Source organism: Phyllobates terribilis, unplaced genomic scaffold (genome assembly GCF_046119375.1).
Source record: "Phyllobates terribilis strain yellow unplaced genomic scaffold, ASM4611937v1 Scaffold_1__5_contigs__length_1240528914, whole genome shotgun sequence".
NCBI lineage: Eukaryota > Metazoa > Chordata > Amphibia > Anura > Dendrobatidae > Phyllobates > Phyllobates terribilis.
Window position 1 is genome coordinate 635,825,271 of NW_027362761.1, and position 24,992 is coordinate 635,850,262.

Genomic DNA, 24,992 nt, shown 5'->3' on the forward strand with positions numbered 1-24,992 from the left:
TTAATAAAGCATAGGTTAAAACAACATAAATACAATTTAATAAAGCATAGGATAAAACAACATAAATACAATTTAATAAAGCATAGGATAAAACAACATAAATATAATTTAATAAAGCATAGGTTATAAACAACATAAATACAATTTAATAAAGCATAGGGTAAAACAACATAAATACAATTTAATAAAGCATAGGATAAAACAACATAAATATAATTTAATAAAGCATAGGATAAAACAACATAAATACAATTTATTAAAGCATAGGTTAAAACAACATAAATACAATTTAATAAAGCATAGGATAAAACAACATAAATACAATTTAATAAAGCATAGGATAAAACAACATAAATACAATTTAATAAAGCATAGGTTAAAACAACATAAATACAATTTAATAAAGCATAGGTTAAAACAGCATAAATACAATTTAATAAAGCATAGGTTAAAACAACATAAATACAATTTAATAAAGCATAGGATAAAACAACATAAATACAATTTAATAAAGCATAGGATAAAACAACATAAATACAATTTAATAAAGCATAGGTTATAAACAACATAAATACAATTTAATAAAGCATAGGATAAAACAACATAAATACAATTTAATAAAGCATAGGATAAAACAACATAAATATAATTTAATAAAGCATAGGATAAAACAACATAAATACAATTTAATAAAGCATAGGTTAAAACAACATAAATACAATTTAATAAAGCATAGGATAAAACAACATAAATACAATTTAATAAAGCATAGGATAAAACAACATAAATACAATTTAATAAAGCATAGGTTAAAACAACATAAATACAATTTAAAAAAGCATAGGTTAAAACAGCATAAATACAATTGAATAAAGCATAGGTTAAAACAACATAAATACAATTTAATAAAGCATAGGATAAAACAACATAAATACAATTTAATAAAGCATAGGATAAAACAACATAAATACAATTTAATAAAGCATAGGTTAACACAACATAAATACAATTTAATAAAGCATAGGTTAAAACAACATAAATACAATTTAATAAAGCATAGGATAAAACAACATAAATACAATTTAATAAAGCATAGGTTAAAACAACATTAATACAATTTAATAAAGCATAGGATAAAACAACATAAATACAATTTAATAAAGCATAGGATAAAACAACATAAATACAATTTAATAAAGCATAGGATAAAACAACATAAATACAATTTAATGAAGCATGGGCTAAAACAACATAAATACAATTTAATAAAGCATAGGATAAAACAACATAAATACAATTTAATAAAGCATAGGTTAAAACAACATAAATACAATTTAATAAAGCATAGGATAAAACAACATAAATACAATTTAATAAAGCATAGGATAAAACAACATAAATACAATTTAATAAAGCATGGGTTAAAACAACATTAATACAATTTAAAAAAGCATAGGATAAAACAACATAAATACAATTTAATAAAGCATAGGATAAAACAACATAAATACAATTTAATAAAGCATAGGATAAAACTACATAAATACAATTTAATAAAGCATAGGTTAGAACAACATAAATACAATTTAATAAAGCATAGGATAAAACAACATAAATACAATTTAATAAAGCATAGGATAAAACAACATAAATACCATTTAATGACGCATAGGATAAAACAACATAAATACCATTTAATGAAGCATAGGATAAAACAACATAAATACAATTTAATGAAGCATGGGTTAAAACAACATAAATACAACTTAATAAAGCATAGGATAAAACAACATAAATACAATTTAATAAAGCATAGGATAAAACAACATAAATACAATTTAATAAAGCATAGGATAAAACAACATAAATACAATTTAATAAAGCATAGGTTAAAACAACATAAATACAATTTAATAAAGCATAGGATAAAACAACATAAATACAATTTAATAAAGCATAGGATAAAACAACATAAATACAATTTAATAAAGCATGGGTTAAAACAACATAAATACAATTTAATAAAGCATAGGATAAAACAACATAAATACAATTTAATAAAGCATAGGATAAAACTACATAAATACAATTTAATAAAGCATAGGTTAGAACAACATAAATACAATTTAATAAAGCATAGGATAAAAAAACATAAATACAATTTAATAAAGCATAGGTTATAAACAACATAAATACAATTTAATAAAGCATAGGATAAAACAACATAAATACAATTTAATAAAGCATAGGATAAAACAACATAAATATAATTTAATAAAGCATAGGTTATAAACAACATAAATACAATTTAATAAAGCATAGATTAAAACAACATAAATACAATTTAATAAAGCATAGGATAAAACAACATAAATATAATTTAATAAAGCATAGGATAAAACAACATAAATACAATTTATTAAAGCATAGGTTAAAACAACATAAATACAATTTAATAAAGCATAGGATAAAACAACATAAATACAATTTAATAAAGCATAGGATAAAACAACATAAATACAATTTAATAAAGCATAGGTTAAAACAACATAAATACAATTTAATAAAGCATAGGTTAAAACAGCATAAATACAATTTAATAAAGCATAGGTTAAAACAACATAAATACAATTTAATAAAGCATAGGATAAAACAACATAAATACAATTTAATAAAGCATAGGATAAAACAACATAAATATAATTTAATAAAGCATAGGTTATAAACAACATAAATACAATTTAATAAAGCATAGGATAAAACAACATAAATACAATTTAATAAAGCATAGGATAAAACAACATAAATATAATTTAATAAAGCATAGGATAAAACAACATAAATACAATTTATTAAAGCATAGGTTAAAACAACATAAATACAATTTAATAAAGCATAGGATAAAACAACATAAATACAATTTAATAAAGCATAGGATAAAACAACATAAATACAATTTAATAAAGCATAGGTTAAAACAACATAAATACAATTTAATAAAGCATAGGTTAAAACAGCATAAATACAATTTAATAAAGCATAGGTTAAAACAACATAAATACAATTTAATAAAGCATAGGATAAAACAACATAAATACAATTTAATAAAGCATAGGATAAAACAACATAAATACAATTTAATAAAGCATAGGTTATAAACAACATAAATACAATTTAATAAAGCATAGGATAAAACAACATAAATACAATTTAATAAAGCATAGGATAAAACAACATAAATATAATTTAATAAAGCATAGGATAAAACAACATAAATACAATTTAATAAAGCATAGGTTAAAACAACATAAATACAATTTAATAAAGCATAGGATAAAACAACATAAATACAATTTAATAAAGCATAGGATAAAACAACATAAATACAATTTAATAAAGCATAGGTTAAAACAACATAAATACAATTTAATAAAGCATAGGTTAAAACAGCATAAATACAATTGAATAAAGCATAGGTTAAAACAACATAAATACAATTTAATAAAGCATAGGATAAAACAACATAAATACAATTTAATAAAGCATAGGATAAAACAACATAAATACAATTTAATAAAGCATAGGTTAACACAACATAAATACAATTTAATAAAGCATAGGTTAAAACAACATAAATACAATTTAATAAAGCATAGGATAAAACAACATAAATACAATTTAATAAAGCATAGGTTAAAACAACATTAATACAATTTAATAAAGCATAGGATAAAACAACATAAATACAATTTAATAAAGCATAGGATAAAACAACATAAATACAATTTAATAAAGCATAGGATAAAACAACATAAATACAATTTAATGAAGCATGGGCTAAAACAACATAAATACAATTTAATAAAGCATAGGATAAAACAACATAAATACAATTTAATAAAGCATAGGTTAGAACAACATAAATACAATTTAATAAAGCATAGGTTATAAACAACATAAATACAATTTAATAAAGCATAGGATAAAACAACATAAATACAATTTAATAAAGCATAGGATAAAACAACATAAATATAATTTAATAAAGCATAGGTTATAAACAACATAAATACAATTTAATAAAGCATAGGATAAAACAACATAAATACAATTTAATAAAGCATAGGATAAAACAACATAAATATAATTTAATAAAGCATAGGATAAAACAACATAAATACAATTTATTAAAGCATAGGTTAAAACAACATAAATACAATTTAATAAAGCATAGGATAAAACAACATAAATACAATTTAATAAAGCATAGGATAAAACAACATAAATACAATTTAATAAAGCATAGGTTAAAACAACATAAATACAATTTAATAAAGCATAGGTTAAAACAGCATAAATACAATTTAATAAAGCATAGGTTAAAACAACATAAATACAATTTAATAAAGCATAGGATAAAACAACATAAATACAATTTAATAAAGCATAGGATAAAACAACATAAATATAATTTAATAAAGCATAGGTTATAAACAACATAAATACAATTTAATAAAGCATAGGATAAAACAACATAAATACAATTTAATAAAGCATAGGATAAAACAACATAAATATAATTTAATAAAGCATAGGATAAAACAACATAAATACAATTTATTAAAGCATAGGTTAAAACAACATAAATACAATTTAATAAAGCATAGGATAAAACAACATAAATACAATTTAATAAAGCATAGGATAAAACAACATAAATACAATTTAATAAAGCATAGGTTAAAACAACATAAATACAATTTAATAAAGCATAGGTTAAAACAGCATAAATACAATTTAATAAAGCATAGGTTAAAACAACATAAATACAATTTAATAAAGCATAGGATAAAACAACATAAATACAATTTAATAAAGCATAGGATAAAACAACATAAATACAATTTAATAAAGCATAGGTTATAAACAACATAAATACAATTTAATAAAGCATAGGATAAAACAACATAAATACAATTTAATAAAGCATAGGATAAAACAACATAAATATAATTTAATAAAGCATAGGATAAAACAACATAAATACAATTTAATAAAGCATAGGTTAAAACAACATAAATACAATTTAATAAAGCATAGGATAAAACAACATAAATACAATTTAATAAAGCATAGGATAAAACAACATAAATACAATTTAATAAAGCATAGGTTAAAACAACATAAATACAATTTAATAAAGCATAGGTTAAAACAGCATAAATACAATTGAATAAAGCATAGGTTAAAACAACATAAATACAATTTAATAAAGCATAGGATAAAACAACATAAATACAATTTAATAAAGCATAGGATAAAACAACATAAATACAATTTAATAAAGCATAGGTTAACACAACATAAATACAATTTAATAAAGCATAGGTTAAAACAACATAAATACAATTTAATAAAGCATAGGATAAAACAACATAAATACAATTTAATAAAGCATAGGTTAAAACAACATTAATACAATTTAATAAAGCATAGGATAAAACAACATAAATACAATTTAATAAAGCATAGGATAAAACAACATAAATACAATTTAATAAAGCATAGGATAAAACAACATAAATACAATTTAATGAAGCATGGGCTAAAACAACATAAATACAATTTAATAAAGCATAGGATAAAACAACATAAATACAATTTAATAAAGCATAGGTTAAAACAACATAAATACAATTTAATAAAGCATAGGATAAAACAACATAAATACAATTTAATAAAGCATAGGATAAAACAACATAAATACAATTTAATAAAGCATGGGTTAAAACAACATTAATACAATTTAAAAAAGCATAGGATAAAACAACATAAATACAATTTAATAAAGCATAGGATAAAACAACATAAATACAATTTAATAAAGCATAGGATAAAACTACATAAATACAATTTAATAAAGCATAGGTTAGAACAACATAAATACAATTTAATAAAGCATAGGATAAAACAACATAAATACAATTTAATAAAGCATAGGTTATAAACAACATAAATACAATTTAATACAGCTTGGGATAAAACAACATAAATACAATTTAATAAAGCATAGGATAAAACAACATAAATATAATTTAATAAAGCATAGGATAAAACAACATAAATACAATTTAATAAAGCATAGGTTAAAACAACATAAATACAATTTAATAAAGCATAGGATAAAACAACATAAATACAATTTAATAAAGCATAGGATAAAACAACATAAATACAATTTAATAAAGCATAGGTTAAAACAACATAAATACAATTTAATAAAGCATAGGTTAAAACAGCATAAATACAATTTAATAAAGCATAGGTTAAAACAACATAAATACAATTTAATAAAGCATAGGATAAAACAACATAAATACAATTTAATAAAGCATAGGATAAAACAACATAAATACAATTTAATAAAGCATAGGTTAAAACAACATAAATACAATTTAATAAAGCAAAGGTTAAAACAGCATAAATACAATTTAATAAAGCATAGGTTAAAACAACATAAATACAATTTAATAAAGCATAGGATAAAGCAACATCAATACAATTTAATAAAGCATAGGATAAAACAACATAAATACAATTTAATAAAGCATAGATTAAAACAACATAAATACAATTTAATAAAGCATAGGTTAAAACAACATAAATACAATTTAATAAAGCATAGGATAAAACAACATAAATACAATTTAATAAAGCATAGGTTAAAATAACATAAATACAATTTAATAAAGCATAGGATAAAACAACATAAATACAATTTAATAAAGCATAGGTTAAAATAACATAAATACAATTTAATAAAGCATAGGTTAAAACAGCATAAATACAATTTAATAAAGCATAGGTTAAAACAACATAAATACAATTTAATAATGCATAGGATAAAACAACATAAATACAATTTAATAAAGCATAGGATAAAACAACATAAATACAATTTAATAAAGCATAGGATAAAACAACATAAATACAATTTAATAAAGCATAGGTTAAAACAACATAAATACAATTTAATAAAGCATAGGTTAAAACAGCATAAATACAATTTAATAAAGCATAGGTTAAAACAACATAAATACAATTTATTAAAGCATAGGTTAAAACAACATAAATACAATTTAATAAAGCATAGGATAAAACAACATAAATACAATTTAATAAAGCATAGGATAAAACAACATAAATACAATTTAATAAAGCATAGGTTAAAACAACATAAATACAATTTAATAAAGCATAGGTTAAAACAGCATAAATACAATTTAATAAAGCATAGGTTAAAACAACATAAATACAATTTAATAAAGCATAGGATAAAACAACATAAATACAATTTAATAAAGCATAGGATAAAACAACATAAATATAATTTAATAAAGCATAGGTTATAAACAACATAAATACAATTTAATAAAGCATAGGATAAAACAACATAAATACAATTTAATAAAGCATAGGATAAAACAACATAAATATAATTTAATAAAGCATAGGATAAAACAACATAAATACAATTTATTAAAGCATAGGTTAAAACAACATAAATACAATTTAATAAAGCATAGGATAAAACAACATAAATACAATTTAATAAAGCATAGGATAAAACAACATAAATACAATTTAATAAAGCATAGGTTAAAACAACATAAATACAATTTAATAAAGCATAGGTTAAAACAGCATAAATACAATTTAATCAAGCATAGGTTAAAACAACATAAATACAATTTAATAAAGCATAGGATAAAACAACATAAATACAATTTAATAAAGCATAGGATAAAACAACATAAATACAATTTAATAAAGCATAGGTTATAAACAACATAAATACAATTTAATAAAGCATAGGATAAAACAACATAAATACAATTTAATAAAGCATAGGATAAAACAACATAAATATAATTTAATAAAGCATAGGATAAAACAACATAAATACAATTTAATAAAGCATAGGTTAAAACAACATAAATACAATTTAATAAAGCATAGGATAAAACAACATAAATACAATTTAATAAAGCATAGGATAAAACAACATAAATACAATTTAATAAAGCATAGGTTAAAACAACATAAATACAATTTAATAAAGCATAGGTTAAAACAGCATAAATACAATTGAATAAAGCATAGGTTAAAACAACATAAATACAATTTAATAAAGCATAGGATAAAACAACATAAATACAATTTAATAAAGCATAGGATAAAACAACATAAATACAATTTAATAAAGCATAGGTTAACACAACATAAATACAATTTAATAAAGCATAGGTTAAAACAACATAAATACAATTTAATAAAGCATAGGATAAAACAACATAAATACAATTTAATAAAGCATAGGTTAAAACAACATTAATACAATTTAATAAAGCATAGGATAAAACAACATAAATACAATTTAATAAAGCATAGGATAAAACAACATAAATACAATTTAATAAAGCATAGGATAAAACAACATAAATACAATTTAATGAAGCATGGGCTAAAACAACATAAATACAATTTAATAAAGCATAGGATAAAACAACATAAATACAATTTAATAAAGCATAGGTTAAAACAACATAAATACAATTTAATAAAGCATAGGATAAAACAACATAAATACAATTTAATAAAGCATAGGATAAAACAACATAAATACAATTTAATAAAGCATGGGTTAAAACAACATTAATACAATTTAAAAAAGCATAGGATAAAACAACATAAATACAATTTAATAAAGCATAGGATAAAACAACATAAATACAATTTAATAAAGCATAGGATAAAACAACATAAATACAATTTAATAAAGCATAGGTTAGAACAACATAAATACAATTTAATAAAGCATAGGTTATAAACAACATAAATACAATTTAATAAAGCATAGGATAAAACAACATAAATACAATTTAATAAAGCATAGGATAAAACAACATAAATATAATTTAATAAAGCATAGGTTATAAACAACATAAATACAATTTAATAAAGCATAGGATAAAACAACATAAATACAATTTAATAAAGCATAGGATAAAACAACATAAATATAATTTAATAAAGCATAGGATAAAACAACATAAATACAATTTATTAAAGCATAGGTTAAAACAACATAAATACAATTTAATAAAGCATAGGATAAAACAACATAAATACAATTTAATAAAGCATAGGATAAAACAACATAAATACAATTTAATAAAGCATAGGTTAAAACAACATAAATACAATTTAATAAAGCATAGGTTAAAACAACATAAATACAATTTAATAAAGCATAGGATAAAACAACATAAATACAATTTAATAAAGCATAGGATAAAACAACATAAATACAATTTAATAAAGCATAGGTTAACACAACATAAATACAATTTAATAAAGCATAGGTTAAAACAACATAAATACAATTTAATAAAGCATAGGATAAAACAACATAAATACAATTTAATAAAGCATAGGTTAAAACAACATTAATACAATTTAATAAAGCATAGGATAAAACAACATAAATACAATTTAATAAAGCATAGGATAAAACAACATAAATACAATTTAATAAAGCATAGGATAAAACAACATAAATACAATTTAATGAAGCATGGGCTAAAACAACATAAATACAATTTAATAAAGCATAGGATAAAACAACATAAATACAATTTAATAAAGCATAGGTTAAAACAACATAAATACAATTTAATAAAGCATAGGATAAAACAACATAAATACAATTTAATAAAGCATAGGATAAAACAACATAAATACAATTTAATAAAGCATGGGTTAAAACAACATTAATACAATTTAAAAAAGCATAGGATAAAACAACATAAATACAATTTAATAAAGCATAGGATAAAACAACATAAATACAATTTAATAAAGCATAGGATAAAACAACATAAATACAATTTAATAAAGCATAGGTTAGAACAACATAAATACAATTTAATAAAGCATAGGTTATAAACAACATAAATACAATTTAATAAAGCATAGGATAAAACAACATAAATACAATTTAATAAAGCATAGGATAAAACAACATAAATATAATTTAATAAAGCATAGGTTATAAACAACATAAATACAATTTAATAAAGCATAGGATAAAACAACATAAATACAATTTAATAAAGCATAGGATAAAACAACATAAATATAATTTAATAAAGCATAGGATAAAACAACATAAATACAATTTATTAAAGCATAGGTTAAAACAACATAAATACAATTTAATAAAGCATAGGATAAAACAACATAAATACAATTTAATAAAGCATAGGTTAAAACAACATAAATACAATTTAATAAAGCATAGGATAAAACAACATAAATACAATTTAATAAAGCATAGGATAAAACAACATAAATACAATTTAATAAAGCATGGGTTAAAACAACATTAATACAATTTAAAAAAGCATAGGATAAAACAACATAAATACAATTTAATAAACCATAGGATAAAACAACATAAATACAATTTAATAAAGCATAGGATAAAACAACATAAATACAATTTAATAAAGCATAGGTTAGAACAACATAAATACAATTTAATAAAGCATAGGTTATAAACAACATAAATACAATTTAATAAAGCATAGGATAAAACAACATAAATACAATTTAATAAAGCATAGGATAAAACAACATAAATATAATTTAATAAAGCATAGGTTATAAACAACATAAATACAATTTAATAAAGCATAGGATAAAACAACATAAATACAATTTAATAAAGCATAGGATAAAACAACATAAATATAATTTAATAAAGCATAGGATAAAACAACATAAATACAATTTATTAAAGCATAGGTTAAAACAACATAAATACAATTTAATAAAGCATAGGATAAAACAACATAAATACAATTTAATAAAGCATAGGATAAAACAACATAAATACAATTTAATAAAGCATAGGTTAAAACAACATAAATACAATTTAATAAAGCATAGGTTAAAACAGCATAAATACAATTTAATAAAGCATAGGTTAAAACAACATAAATACAATTTAATAAAGCATAGGATAAAACAACATAAATACAATTTAATAAAGCATAGGATAAAACAACATAAATATAATTTAATAAAGCATAGGTTATAAACAACATAAATACAATTTAATAAAGCATAGGATAAAACAACATAAATACAATTTAATAAAGCATAGGATAAAACAACATAAATATAATTTAATAAAGCATAGGATAAAACAACATAAATACAATTTATTAAAGCATAGGTTAAAACAACATAAATACAATTTAATAAAGCATAGGATAAAACAACATAAATACAATTTAATAAAGCATAGGATAAAACAACATAAATACAATTTAATAAAGCATAGGTTAAAACAACATAAATACAATTTAATAAAGCATAGGTTAAAACAGCATAAATACAATTTAATAAAGCATAGGTTAAAACAACATAAATACAATTTAATAAAGCATAGGATAAAACAACATAAATACAATTTAATAAAGCATAGGATAAAACAACATAAATACAATTTAATAAAGCATAGGTTATAAACAACATAAATACAATTTAATAAAGCATAGGATAAAACAACATAAATACAATTTAATAAAGCATAGGATAAAACAACATAAATATAATTTAATAAAGCATAGGATAAAACAACATAAATACAATTTAATAAAGCATAGGTTAAAACAACATAAATACAATTTAATAAAGCATAGGATAAAACAACATAAATACAATTTAATAAAGCATAGGATAAAACAACATAAATACAATTTAATAAAGCATAGGTTAAAACAACATAAATACAATTTAATAAAGCATAGGTTAAAACAGCATAAATACAATTGAATAAAGCATAGGTTAAAACAACATAAATACAATTTAATAAAGCATAGGATAAAACAACATAAATACAATTTAATAAAGCATAGGATAAAACAACATAAATACAATTTAATAAAGCATAGGTTAACACAACATAAATACAATTTAATAAAGCATAGGTTAAAACAACATAAATACAATTTAATAAAGCATAGGATAAAACAACATAAATACAATTTAATAAAGCATAGGTTAAAACAACATTAATACAATTTAATAAAGCATAGGATAAAACAACATAAATACAATTTAATAAAGCATAGGATAAAACAACATAAATACAATTTAATAAAGCATAGGATAAAACAACATAAATACAATTTAATGAAGCATGGGCTAAAACAACATAAATACAATTTAATAAAGCATAGGATAAAACAACATAAATACAATTTAATAAAGCATAGGTTAAAACAACATAAATACAATTTAATAAAGCATAGGATAAAACAACATAAATACAATTTAATAAAGCATAGGATAAAACAACATAAATACAATTTAATAAAGCATGGGTTAAAACAACATTAATACAATTTAAAAAAGCATAGGATAAAACAACATAAATACAATTTAATAAAGCATAGGATAAAACAACATAAATACAATTTAATAAAGCATAGGATAAAACTACATAAATACAATTTAATAAAGCATAGGTTAGAACAACATAAATACAATTTAATAAAGCATAGGATAAAACAACATAAATACAATTTAATAAAGCATAGGTTATAAACAACATAAATACAATTTAATACAGCTTGGGATAAAACAACATAAATACAATTTAATAAAGCATAGGATAAAACAACATAAATATAATTTAATAAAGCATAGGATAAAACAACATAAATACAATTTAATAAAGCATAGGTTAAAACAACATAAATACAATTTAATAAAGCATAGGATAAAACAACATAAATACAATTTAATAAAGCATAGGATAAAACAACATAAATACAATTTAATAAAGCATAGGTTAAAACAACATAAATACAATTTAATAAAGCATAGGTTAAAACAGCATAAATACAATTTAATAAAGCATAGGTTAAAACAACATAAATACAATTTAATAAAGCATAGGATAAAACAACATAAATACAATTTAATAAAGCATAGGATAAAACAACATAAATACAATTTAATAAAGCATAGGTTAAAACAACATAAATACAATTTAATAAAGCAAAGGTTAAAACAGCATAAATACAATTTAATAAAGCATAGGTTAAAACAACATAAATACAATTTAATAAAGCATAGGATAAAGCAACATCAATACAATTTAATAAAGCATAGGATAAAACAACATAAATACAATTTAATAAAGCATAGATTAAAACAACATAAATACAATTTAATAAAGCATAGGTTAAAACAACATAAATACAATTTAATAAAGCATAGGATAAAACAACATAAATACAATTTAATAAAGCATAGGTTAAAATAACATAAATACAATTTAATAAAGCATAGGATAAAACAACATAAATACAATTTAATAAAGCATAGGTTAAAATAACATAAATACAATTTAATAAAGCATAGGTTAAAACAGCATAAATACAATTTAATAAAGCATAGGTTAAAACAACATAAATACAATTTAATAATGCATAGGATAAAACAACATAAATACAATTTAATAAAGCATAGGATAAAACAACATAAATACAATTTAATAAAGCATAGGATAAAACAACATAAATACAATTTAATAAAGCATAGGTTAAAACAACATAAATACAATTTAATAAAGCATAGGTTAAAACAGCATAAATACAATTTAATAAAGCATAGGTTAAAACAACATAAATACAATTTATTAAAGCATAGGTTAAAACAACATAAATACAATTTAATAAAGCATAGGATAAAACAACATAAATACAATTTAATAAAGCATAGGATAAAACAACATAAATACAATTTAATAAAGCATAGGTTAAAACAACATAAATACAATTTAATAAAGCATAGGTTAAAACAGCATAAATACAATTTAATAAAGCATAGGTTAAAACAACATAAATACAATTTAATAAAGCATAGGATAAAACAACATAAATACAATTTAATAAAGCATAGGATAAAACAACATAAATATAATTTAATAAAGCATAGGTTATAAACAACATAAATACAATTTAATAAAGCATAGGATAAAACAACATAAATACAATTTAATAAAGCATAGGATAAAACAACATAAATATAATTTAATAAAGCATAGGATAAAACAACATAAATACAATTTATTAAAGCATAGGTTAAAACAACATAAATACAATTTAATAAAGCATAGGATAAAACAACATAAATACAATTTAATAAAGCATAGGATAAAACAACATAAATACAATTTAATAAAGCATAGGTTAAAACAACATAAATACAATTTAATAAAGCATAGGTTAAAACAGCATAAATACAATTTAATCAAGCATAGGTTAAAACAACATAAATACAATTTAATAAAGCATAGGATAAAACAACATAAATACAATTTAATAAAGCATAGGATAAAACAACATAAATACAATTTAATAAAGCATAGGTTATAAACAACATAAATACAATTTAATAAAGCATAGGATAAAACAACATAAATACAATTTAATAAAGCATAGGATAAAACAACATAAATATAATTTAATAAAGCATAGGATAAAACAACATAAATACAATTTAATAAAGCATAGGTTAAAACAACATAAATACAATTTAATAAAGCATAGGATAAAACAACATAAATACAATTTAATAAAGCATAGGTTAACACAACATAAATACAATTTAATAAAGCATAGGTTAAAACAACATAAATACAATTTAATAAAGCATAGGATAAAACAACATAAATACAATTTAATAAAGCATAGGTTAAAACAACATTAATACAATTTAATAAAGCATAGGATAAAACAACATAAATACAATTTAATAAAGCATAGGATAAAACAACATAAATACAATTTAATAAAGCATAGGATAAAACAACATAAATACAATTTAATGAAGCATGGGCTAAAACAACATAAATACAATTTAATAAAGCATAGGATAAAACAACATAAATACAATTTAATAAAGCATAGGTTAAAACAACATAAATACAATTTAATAAAGCATAGGATAAAACAACATAAATACAATTTAATAAAGCATAGGATAAAACAACATAAATACAATTTAATAAAGCATGGGTTAAAACAACATTAATACAATTTAAAAAAGCATAGGATAAAACAACATAAATACAATTTAATAAAGCATAGGATAAAACAACATAAATACAATTTAATAAAGCATAGGATAAAACAACATAAATACAATTTAATAAAGCATAGGTTAGAACAACATAAATACAATTTAATAAAGCATAGGTTATAAACAACATAAATACAATTTAATAAAGCATAGGATAAAACAACATAAATACAATTTAATAAAGCATAGGATAAAACAACATAAATATAATTTAATAAAGCATAGGTTATAAACAACATAAATACAATTTAATAAAGCATAGGATAAAACAACATAAATACAATTTAATAAAGCATAGGATAAAACAACATAAATATAATTTAATAAAGCATAGGATAAAACAACATAAATACAATTTATTAAAGCATAGGTTAAAACAACATAAATACAATTTAATAAAGCATAGGATAAAACAACATAAATACAATTTAATAAAGCATAGGATAAAACAACATAAATACAATTTAATAAAGCATAGGTTAAAACAACATAAATACAATTTAATAAAGCATAGGTTAAAACAGCATAAATACAATTTAATAAAGCATAGGTTAAAACAACATAAATACAATTTAATAAAGCATAGGATAAAACAACATAAATACAATTTAATAAAGCATAGGATAAAACAACATAAATATAATTTAATAAAGCATAGGTTATAAACAACATAAATACAATTTAATAAAGCATAGGATAAAACAACATAAATACAATTTAATAAAGCATAGGATAAAACAACATAAATATAATTTAATAAAGCATAGGATAAAACAACATAAATACAATTTATTAAAGCATAGGTTAAAACAACATAAATACAATTTAATAAAGCATAGGATAAAACAACATAAATACAATTTAATAAAGCATAGGATAAAACAACATAAATACAATTTAATAAAGCATAGGTTAAAACAACATAAATACAATTTAATAAAGCATAGGTTAAAACAGCATAAATACAATTTAATAAAGCATAGGTTAAAACAACATAAATACAATTTAATAAAGCATAGGATAAAACAACATAAATACAATTTAATAAAGCATAGGATAAAACAACATAAATACAATTTAATAAAGCATAGGTTATAAACAACATAAATACAATTTAATAAAGCATAGGATAAAACAACATAAATACAATTTAATAAAGCATAGGATAAAACAACATAAATATAATTTAATAAAGCATAGGATAAAACAACATAAATACAATTTAATAAAGCATAGGTTAAAACAACATAAATACAATTTAATAAAGCATAGGATAAAACAACATAAATACAATTTAATAAAGCATAGGATAAAACAACATAAATACAATTTAATAAAGCATAGGTTAAAACAACATAAATACAATTTAATAAAGCATAGGTTAAAACAGCATAAATACAATTGAATAAAGCATAGGTTAAAACAACATAAATACAATTTAATAAAGCATAGGATAAAACAACATAAATACAATTTAATAAAGCATAGGATAAAACAACATAAATACAATTTAATAAAGCATAGGTTAACACAACATAAATACAATTTAATAAAGCATAGGTTAAAACAACATAAATACAATTTAATAAAGCATAGGATAAAACAACATAAATACAATTTAATAAAGCATAGGTTAAAACAACATTAATACAATTTAATAAAGCATAGGATAAAACAACATAAATACAATTTAATAAAGCATAGGATAAAACAACATAAATACAATTTAATAAAGCATAGGATAAAACAACATAAATACAATTTAATGAAGCATGGGCTAAAACAACATAAATACAATTTAATAAAGCATAGGATAAAACAACATAAATACAATTTAATAAAGCATAGGTTAAAACAACATAAATACAATTTAATAAAGCATAGGATAAAACAACATAAATACAATTTAATAAAGCATAGGATAAAACAACATAAATACAATTTAATAAAGCATGGGTTAAAACAACATTAATACAATTTAAAAAAGCATAGGATAAAACAACATAAATACAATTTAATAAAGCATAGGATAAAACAACATAAATACAATTTAATAAAGCATAGGATAAAACTACATAAATACAATTTAATAAAGCATAGGTTAGAACAACATAAATACAATTTAATAAAGCATAGGATAAAACAACATAAATACAATTTAATAAAGCATAGGTTATAAACAACATAAATACAATTTAATACAGCTTGGGATAAAACAACATAAATACAATTTAATAAAGCATAGGATAAAACAACATAAATATAATTTAATAAAGCATAGGATAAAACAACATAAATACAATTTAATAAAGCATAGGTTAAAACAACATAAATACAATTTAATAAAGCATAGGATAAAACAACATAAATACAATTTAATAAAGCATAGGATAAAACAACATAAATACAATTTAATAAAGCATAGGTTAAAACAACATAAATACAATTTAATAAAGCATAGGTTAAAACAGCATAAATACAATTTAATAAAGCATAGGTTAAAACAACATAAATACAATTTAATAAAGCATAGGATAAAACAACATAAATACAATTTAATAAAGCATAGGATAAAACAACATAAATACAATTTAATAAAGCATAGGTTAAAACAACATAAATACAATTTAATAAAGCAAAGGTTAAAACAGCATAAATACAATTTAATAAAGCATAGGTTAAAACAACATAAATACAATTTAATAAAGCATAGGATAAAGCAACATCAATACAATTTAATAAAGCATAGGATAAAACAACATAAATACAATTTAATAAAGCATAGATTAAAACAACATAAATACAATTTAATAAAGCATAGGTTAAAACAACATAAATACAATTTAATAAAGCATAGGATAAAACAACATAAATACAATTTAATAAAGCATAGGTTAAAATAACATAAATACAATTTAATAAAGCATAGGATAAAACAACATAAATACAATTTAATAAAGCATAGGTTAAAATAACATAAATACAATTTAATAAAGCATAGGTTAAAACAGCATAAATACAATTTAATAAAGCATAGGTTAAAACAACATAAATACAATTTAATAATGCATAGGATAAAACAACATAAATACAATTTAATAAAGCATAGGATAAAACAACATAAATACAATTTAATAAAGCATAGGATAAAACAACATAAATACAATTTAATAAAGCATAGGTTAAAACAACATAAATACAATTTAATAAAGCATAGGTTAAAACAGCATAAATACAATTTAATAAAGCATAGGTTAAAACAACATAAATACAATTTATTAAAGCATAGGTTAAAACAACATAAATACAATTTAATAAAGCATAGGATAAAACAACATAAATACAATTTAATAAAGCATAGGATAAAACAACATAAATACAATTTAATAAAGCATAGGTTAAAACAACATAAATACAATTTAATAAAGCATAGGTTAAAACAGCATAAATACAATTTAATAAAGCATAGGTTAAAACAACATAAATACAATTTAATAAAGCATAGGATAAAACAACATAAATACAATTTAATAAAGCATAGGATAAAACAACATAAATATAATTTAATAAAGCATAGGTTATAAACAACATAAATACAATTTAATAAAGCATAGGATAAAACAACATAAATACAATTTAATAAAGCATAGGATAAAACAACATAAATATAATTTAATAAAGCATAGGATAAAACAACATAAATACAATTTATTAAAGCATAGGTTAAAACAACATAAATACAATTTAATAAAGCATAGGATAAAACAACATAAATACAATTTAATAAAGCATAGGATAAAACAACATAAATACAATTTAATAAAGCATAGGTTAAAACAACATAAATACAATTTAATAAAGCATAGGTTAAAACAGCATAAATACAATTTAATCAAGCATAGGTTAAAACAACATAAATACAATTTAATAAAGCATAGGATAAAACAACATAAATACAATTTAATAAAGCATAGGATAAAACAACATAAATACAATTTAATAAAGCATAGGTTATAAACAACATAAATACAATTTAATAAAGCATAGGATAAAACAACATAAATACAATTTAATAAAGCATAGGATAAAACAACATAAATATAATTTAATAAAGCATAGGATAAAACAACATAAATACAATTTAATAAAGCATAGGTTAAAACAACATAAATACAATTTAATAAAGCATAGGATAAAACAACATAAATACAATTTAATAAAGCATAGGATAAAACAACATAAATACAATTTAATAAAGCATAGGTTAAAACAACATAAATACAATTTAATAAAGCATAGGTTAAAACAGCATAAATACAATTGAATAAAGCATAGGTTAAAACAACATAAATACAATTTAATAAAGCATAGGATAAAACAACATAAATACAATTTAATAAAGCATAGGATAAAACAACATAAATACAATTTAATAAAGCATAGGTTAACACAACATAAATACAATTTAATAAAGCATAGGTTAAAACAACATAAATACAATTTAATAAAGCATAGGATAAAACAACATAAATACAATTTAATAAAGCATAGGTTAAAACAACATTAATACAATTTAATAAAGCATAGGATAAAACAACATAAATACAATTTAATAAAGCATAGGATAAAACAACATAAATACAATTTAATAAAGCATAGGATAAAACAACATAAATACAATTTAATGAAGCATGGGCTAAAACAACATAAATACAATTTAATAAAGCATAGGATAAAACAACATAAATACAATTTAATAAAGCATAGGTTAAAACAACATAAATACAATTTAATAAAGCATAGGATAAAACAACATAAATACAATTTAATAAAGCATAGGATAAAACAACATAAATACAATTTAATAAAGCATGGGTTAAAACAACATTAATACAATTTAAAAAAGCATAGGATAAAACAACATAAATACAATTTAATAAAGCATAGGATAAAACAACATAAATACAATTTAATAAAGCATAGGATAAAACAACATAAATACAATTTAATAAAGCATAGGTTAGAACAACATAAATACAATTTAATAAAGCATAGGTTATAAACAACATAAATACAATTTAATAAAGCATAGGATAAAACAACATAAATACAATTTAATAAAGCATAGGATAAAACAACATAAATATAATTTAATAAAGCATAGGTTATAAACAACATAAATACAATTTAATAAAGCATAGGATAAAACAACATAAATACAATTTAATAAAGCATAGGATAAAACAACATAAATATAATTTAATAAAGCATAGGATAAAACAACATAAATACAATTTATTAAAGCATAGGTTAAAACAACATAAATACAATTTAATAAAGCATAGGATAAAACAACATAAATACAATTTAATAAAGCATAGGATAAAACAACATAAATACAATTTAATAAAGCATAGGTTAAAACAACATAAATACAATTTAATAAAGCATAGGTTAAAACAGCATAAATACAATTTAATAAAGCATAGGTTAAAACAACATAAATACAATTTAATAAAGCATAGGATAAAACAACATAAATACAATTTAATAAAGCATAGGATAAAACAACATAAATATAATTTAATAAAGCATAGGTTATAAACAACATAAATACAATTTAATAAAGCATAGGATAAAACAACATAAATACAATTTAATAAAGCATAGGATAAAACAACATAAATATAATTTAATAAAGCATAGGATAAAACAACATAAATACAATTTATTAAAGCATAGGTTAAAACAACATAAATACAATTTAATAAAGCATAGGATAAAACAACATAAATACAATTTAATAAAGCATAGGATAAAACAACATAAATACAATTTAATAAAGCATAGGTTAAAACAACATAAATACAATTTAATAAAGCATAGGTTAAAACAGCATAAATACAATTTAATAAAGCATAGGTTAAAACAACATAAATACAATTTAATAAAGCATAGGATAAAACAACATAAATACAATTTAATAAAGCATAGGATAAAACAACATAAATACAATTTAATAAAGCATAGGTTATAAACAACATAAATACAATTTAATAAAGCATAGGATAAAACAACATAAATACAATTTAATAAAGCATAGGATAAAACAACATAAATATAATTTAATAAAGCATAGGATAAAACAACATAAATACAATTTAATAAAGCATAGGTTAAAACAACATAAATACAATTTAATAAAGCATAGGATAAAACAACATAAATACAATTTAATAAAGCATAGGATAAAACAACATAAATACAATTTAATAAAGCATAGGTTAAAACAACATAAATACAATTTAATAAAGCATAGGTTAAAACAGCATAAATACAATTGAATAAAGCATAGGTTAAAACAACATAAATACAATTTAATAAAGCATAGGATAAAACAACATAAATACAATTTAATAAAGCATAGGATAAAACAACATAAATACAATTTAATAAAGCATAGGTTAACACAACATAAATACAATTTAATAAAGCATAGGTTAAAACAACATAAATACAATTTAATAAAGCATAGGATAAAACAACATAAATACAATTTAATAAAGCATAGGTTAAAACAACATAAATACAATTTAATAAAGCATAGGATAAAACAACATAAATACAATTTAATAAAGCATAGGATAAAACAACATAAATACAATTTAATAAAGCATAGGATAAAACAACATAAATACAATTTAATGAAGCATGGGCTAAAACAACATAAATACAATTTAATAAAGCATAGGATAAAACAACATAAATACAATTTAATAAAGCATAGGTTAAAACAACATTAATACAATTTAATAAAGCATAGGATAAAACAACATAAATACAATTTAATAAAGCATAGGATAAAACAACATAAATACAATTTAATAAAGCATAGGATAAAACAACATAAATACAATTTAATGAAGCATGGGCTAAAACAACATAAATACAATTTAATAAAGCATAGGATAAAACAACATAAATACAATTTAATAAAGCATAGGTTAAAACAACATAAATACAATTTAATAAAGCATAGGATAAAACAACATAAATACAATTTAATAAAGCATAGGATAAAACAACATAAATACAATTTAATAAAGCATGGGTTAAAACAACATTAATACAATTTAAAAAAGCATAGGATAAAACAACATAAATACAATTTAATAAAGCATAGGATAAAACAACATAAATACAATTTAATAAAGCATAGGATAAAACAACATAAATACAATTTAATAAAGCATAGGTTAGAACAACATAAATACAATTTAATAAAGCATAGGTTATAAACAACATAAATACAATTTAATAAAGCATAGGATAAAACAACATAAATACAATTTAATAAAGCATAGGATAAAACAACATAAATATAATTTAATAAAGCATAGGTTATAAACAACATAAATACAATTTAATAAAGCATAGGATAAAACAACATAAATACAATTTAATAAAGCATAGGATAAAACAACATAAATATAATTTAATAAAGCATAGGATAAAACAACATAAATACAATTTATTAAAGCATAGGTTAAAACAACATAAATACAATTTAATAAAGCATAGGATAAAACAACATAAATACAATTTAATAAAGCATAGGATAAAACAACATAAATACAATTTAATAAAGCATAGGTTAAAACAACATAAATACAATTTAATAAAGCATAGGTTAAAACAGCATAAATACAATTTAATAAAGCATAGGTTAAAACAACATAAATACAATTTAATAAAGCATAGGATAAAACAACATAAATACAATTTAATAAAGCATAGGATAAAACAACATAAATATAATTTAATAAAGCATAGGTTATAAACAACATAAATACAATTTAATAAAGCATAGGATAAAACAACATAAATACAATTTAATAAAGCATAGGATAAAACAACATAAATATAATTTAATAAAGCATAGGATAAAACAACATAAATACAATTTATTAAAGCATAGGTTAAAACAACATAAATACAATTTAATAAAGCATAGGATAAAACAACATAAATACAATTTAATAAAGCATAGGATAAAACAACATAAATACAATTTAATAAAGCATAGGTTAAAACAACATAAATACAATTTAATAAAGCATAGGTTAAAACAGCATAAATACAATTTAATAAAGCATAGGTTAAAACAACATAAATACAACTTAATAAAGCATAGGATAAAACAACATAAATACAATTTAATAAAGCATAGGATAAAACAACATAAATACAATTTAATAAAGCATAGGTTATAAACAACATAAATACAATTTAATAAAGCATAGGATAAAACAACATAAATACAATTTAATAAAGCATAGGATAAAACAACATAAATATAATTTAATAAAGCATAGGATAAAACAACATAAATACAATTTAATAAAGCATAGGTTAAAACAACATAAATACAATTTAATAAAGCATAGGATAAAACAACATAAATACAATTTAATAAAGCATAGGATAAAACAACATAAATACAATTTAATAAAGCATAGGTTAAAACAACATAAATACAATTTAATAAAGCATAGGTTAAAACAGCATAAATACAATTGAATAAAGCATAGGTTAAAACAACATAAATACAATTTAATAAAGCATAGGATAAAACAACATAAATACAATTTAATAAAGCATAGGATAAAACAACATAAATACAATTTAATAAAGCATAGGTTAACACAACATAAATACAATTTAATAAAGCATAGGTTAAAACAACATAAATACAATTTAATAAAGCATAGGATAAAACAACATAAATACAATTTAATAAAGCATAGGTTAAAACAACATTAATACAATTTAATAAAGCATAGGATAAAACAACATAAATACAATTTAATAAAGCATAGGATAAAACAACATAAATACAATTTAATAAAGCATAGGATAAAACAACATAAATACAATTTAATGAAGCATGGGCTAAAACAACATAAATACAATTTAATAAAGCATAGGATAAAACAACATAAATACAATTTAATAAAGCATAGGTTAAAACAACATAAATACAATTTAATAAAGCATAGGATAAAACAACATAAATACAATTTAATAAAGCATAGGATAAAACAACATAAATACAATTTAATAAAGCATGGGTTAAAACAACATTAATACAATTTAAAAAAGCATAGGATAAAACAACATAAATACAATTTAATAAAGCATAGGATAAAACAACATAAATACAATTTAATAAAGCATAGGATAAAACTACATAAATACAATTTAATAAAGCATAGGTTAGAACAACATAAATACAATTTAATAAAGCATAGGATAAAACAACATAAATACAATTTAATAAAGCATAGGTTATAAACAACATAAATACAATTTAATACAGCTTGGGATAAAACAACATAAATACAATTTAATAAAGCATAGGATAAAACAACATAAATATAATTTAATAAAGCATAGGATAAAACAACATAAATACAATTTAATAAAGCATAGGTTAAAACAACATAAATACAATTTAATAAAGCATAGGATAAAACAACATAAATACAATTTAATAAAGCATAGGATAAAACAACATAAATACAATTTAATAAAGCATAGGTTAAAACAACATAAATACAATTTAATAAAGCATAGGTTAAAACAGCATAAATACAATTTAATAAAGCATAGGTTAAAACAACATAAATACAATTTAATAAAGCATAGGATAAAACAACATAAATACAATTTAATAAAGCATAGGATAAAACAACATAAATACAATTTAA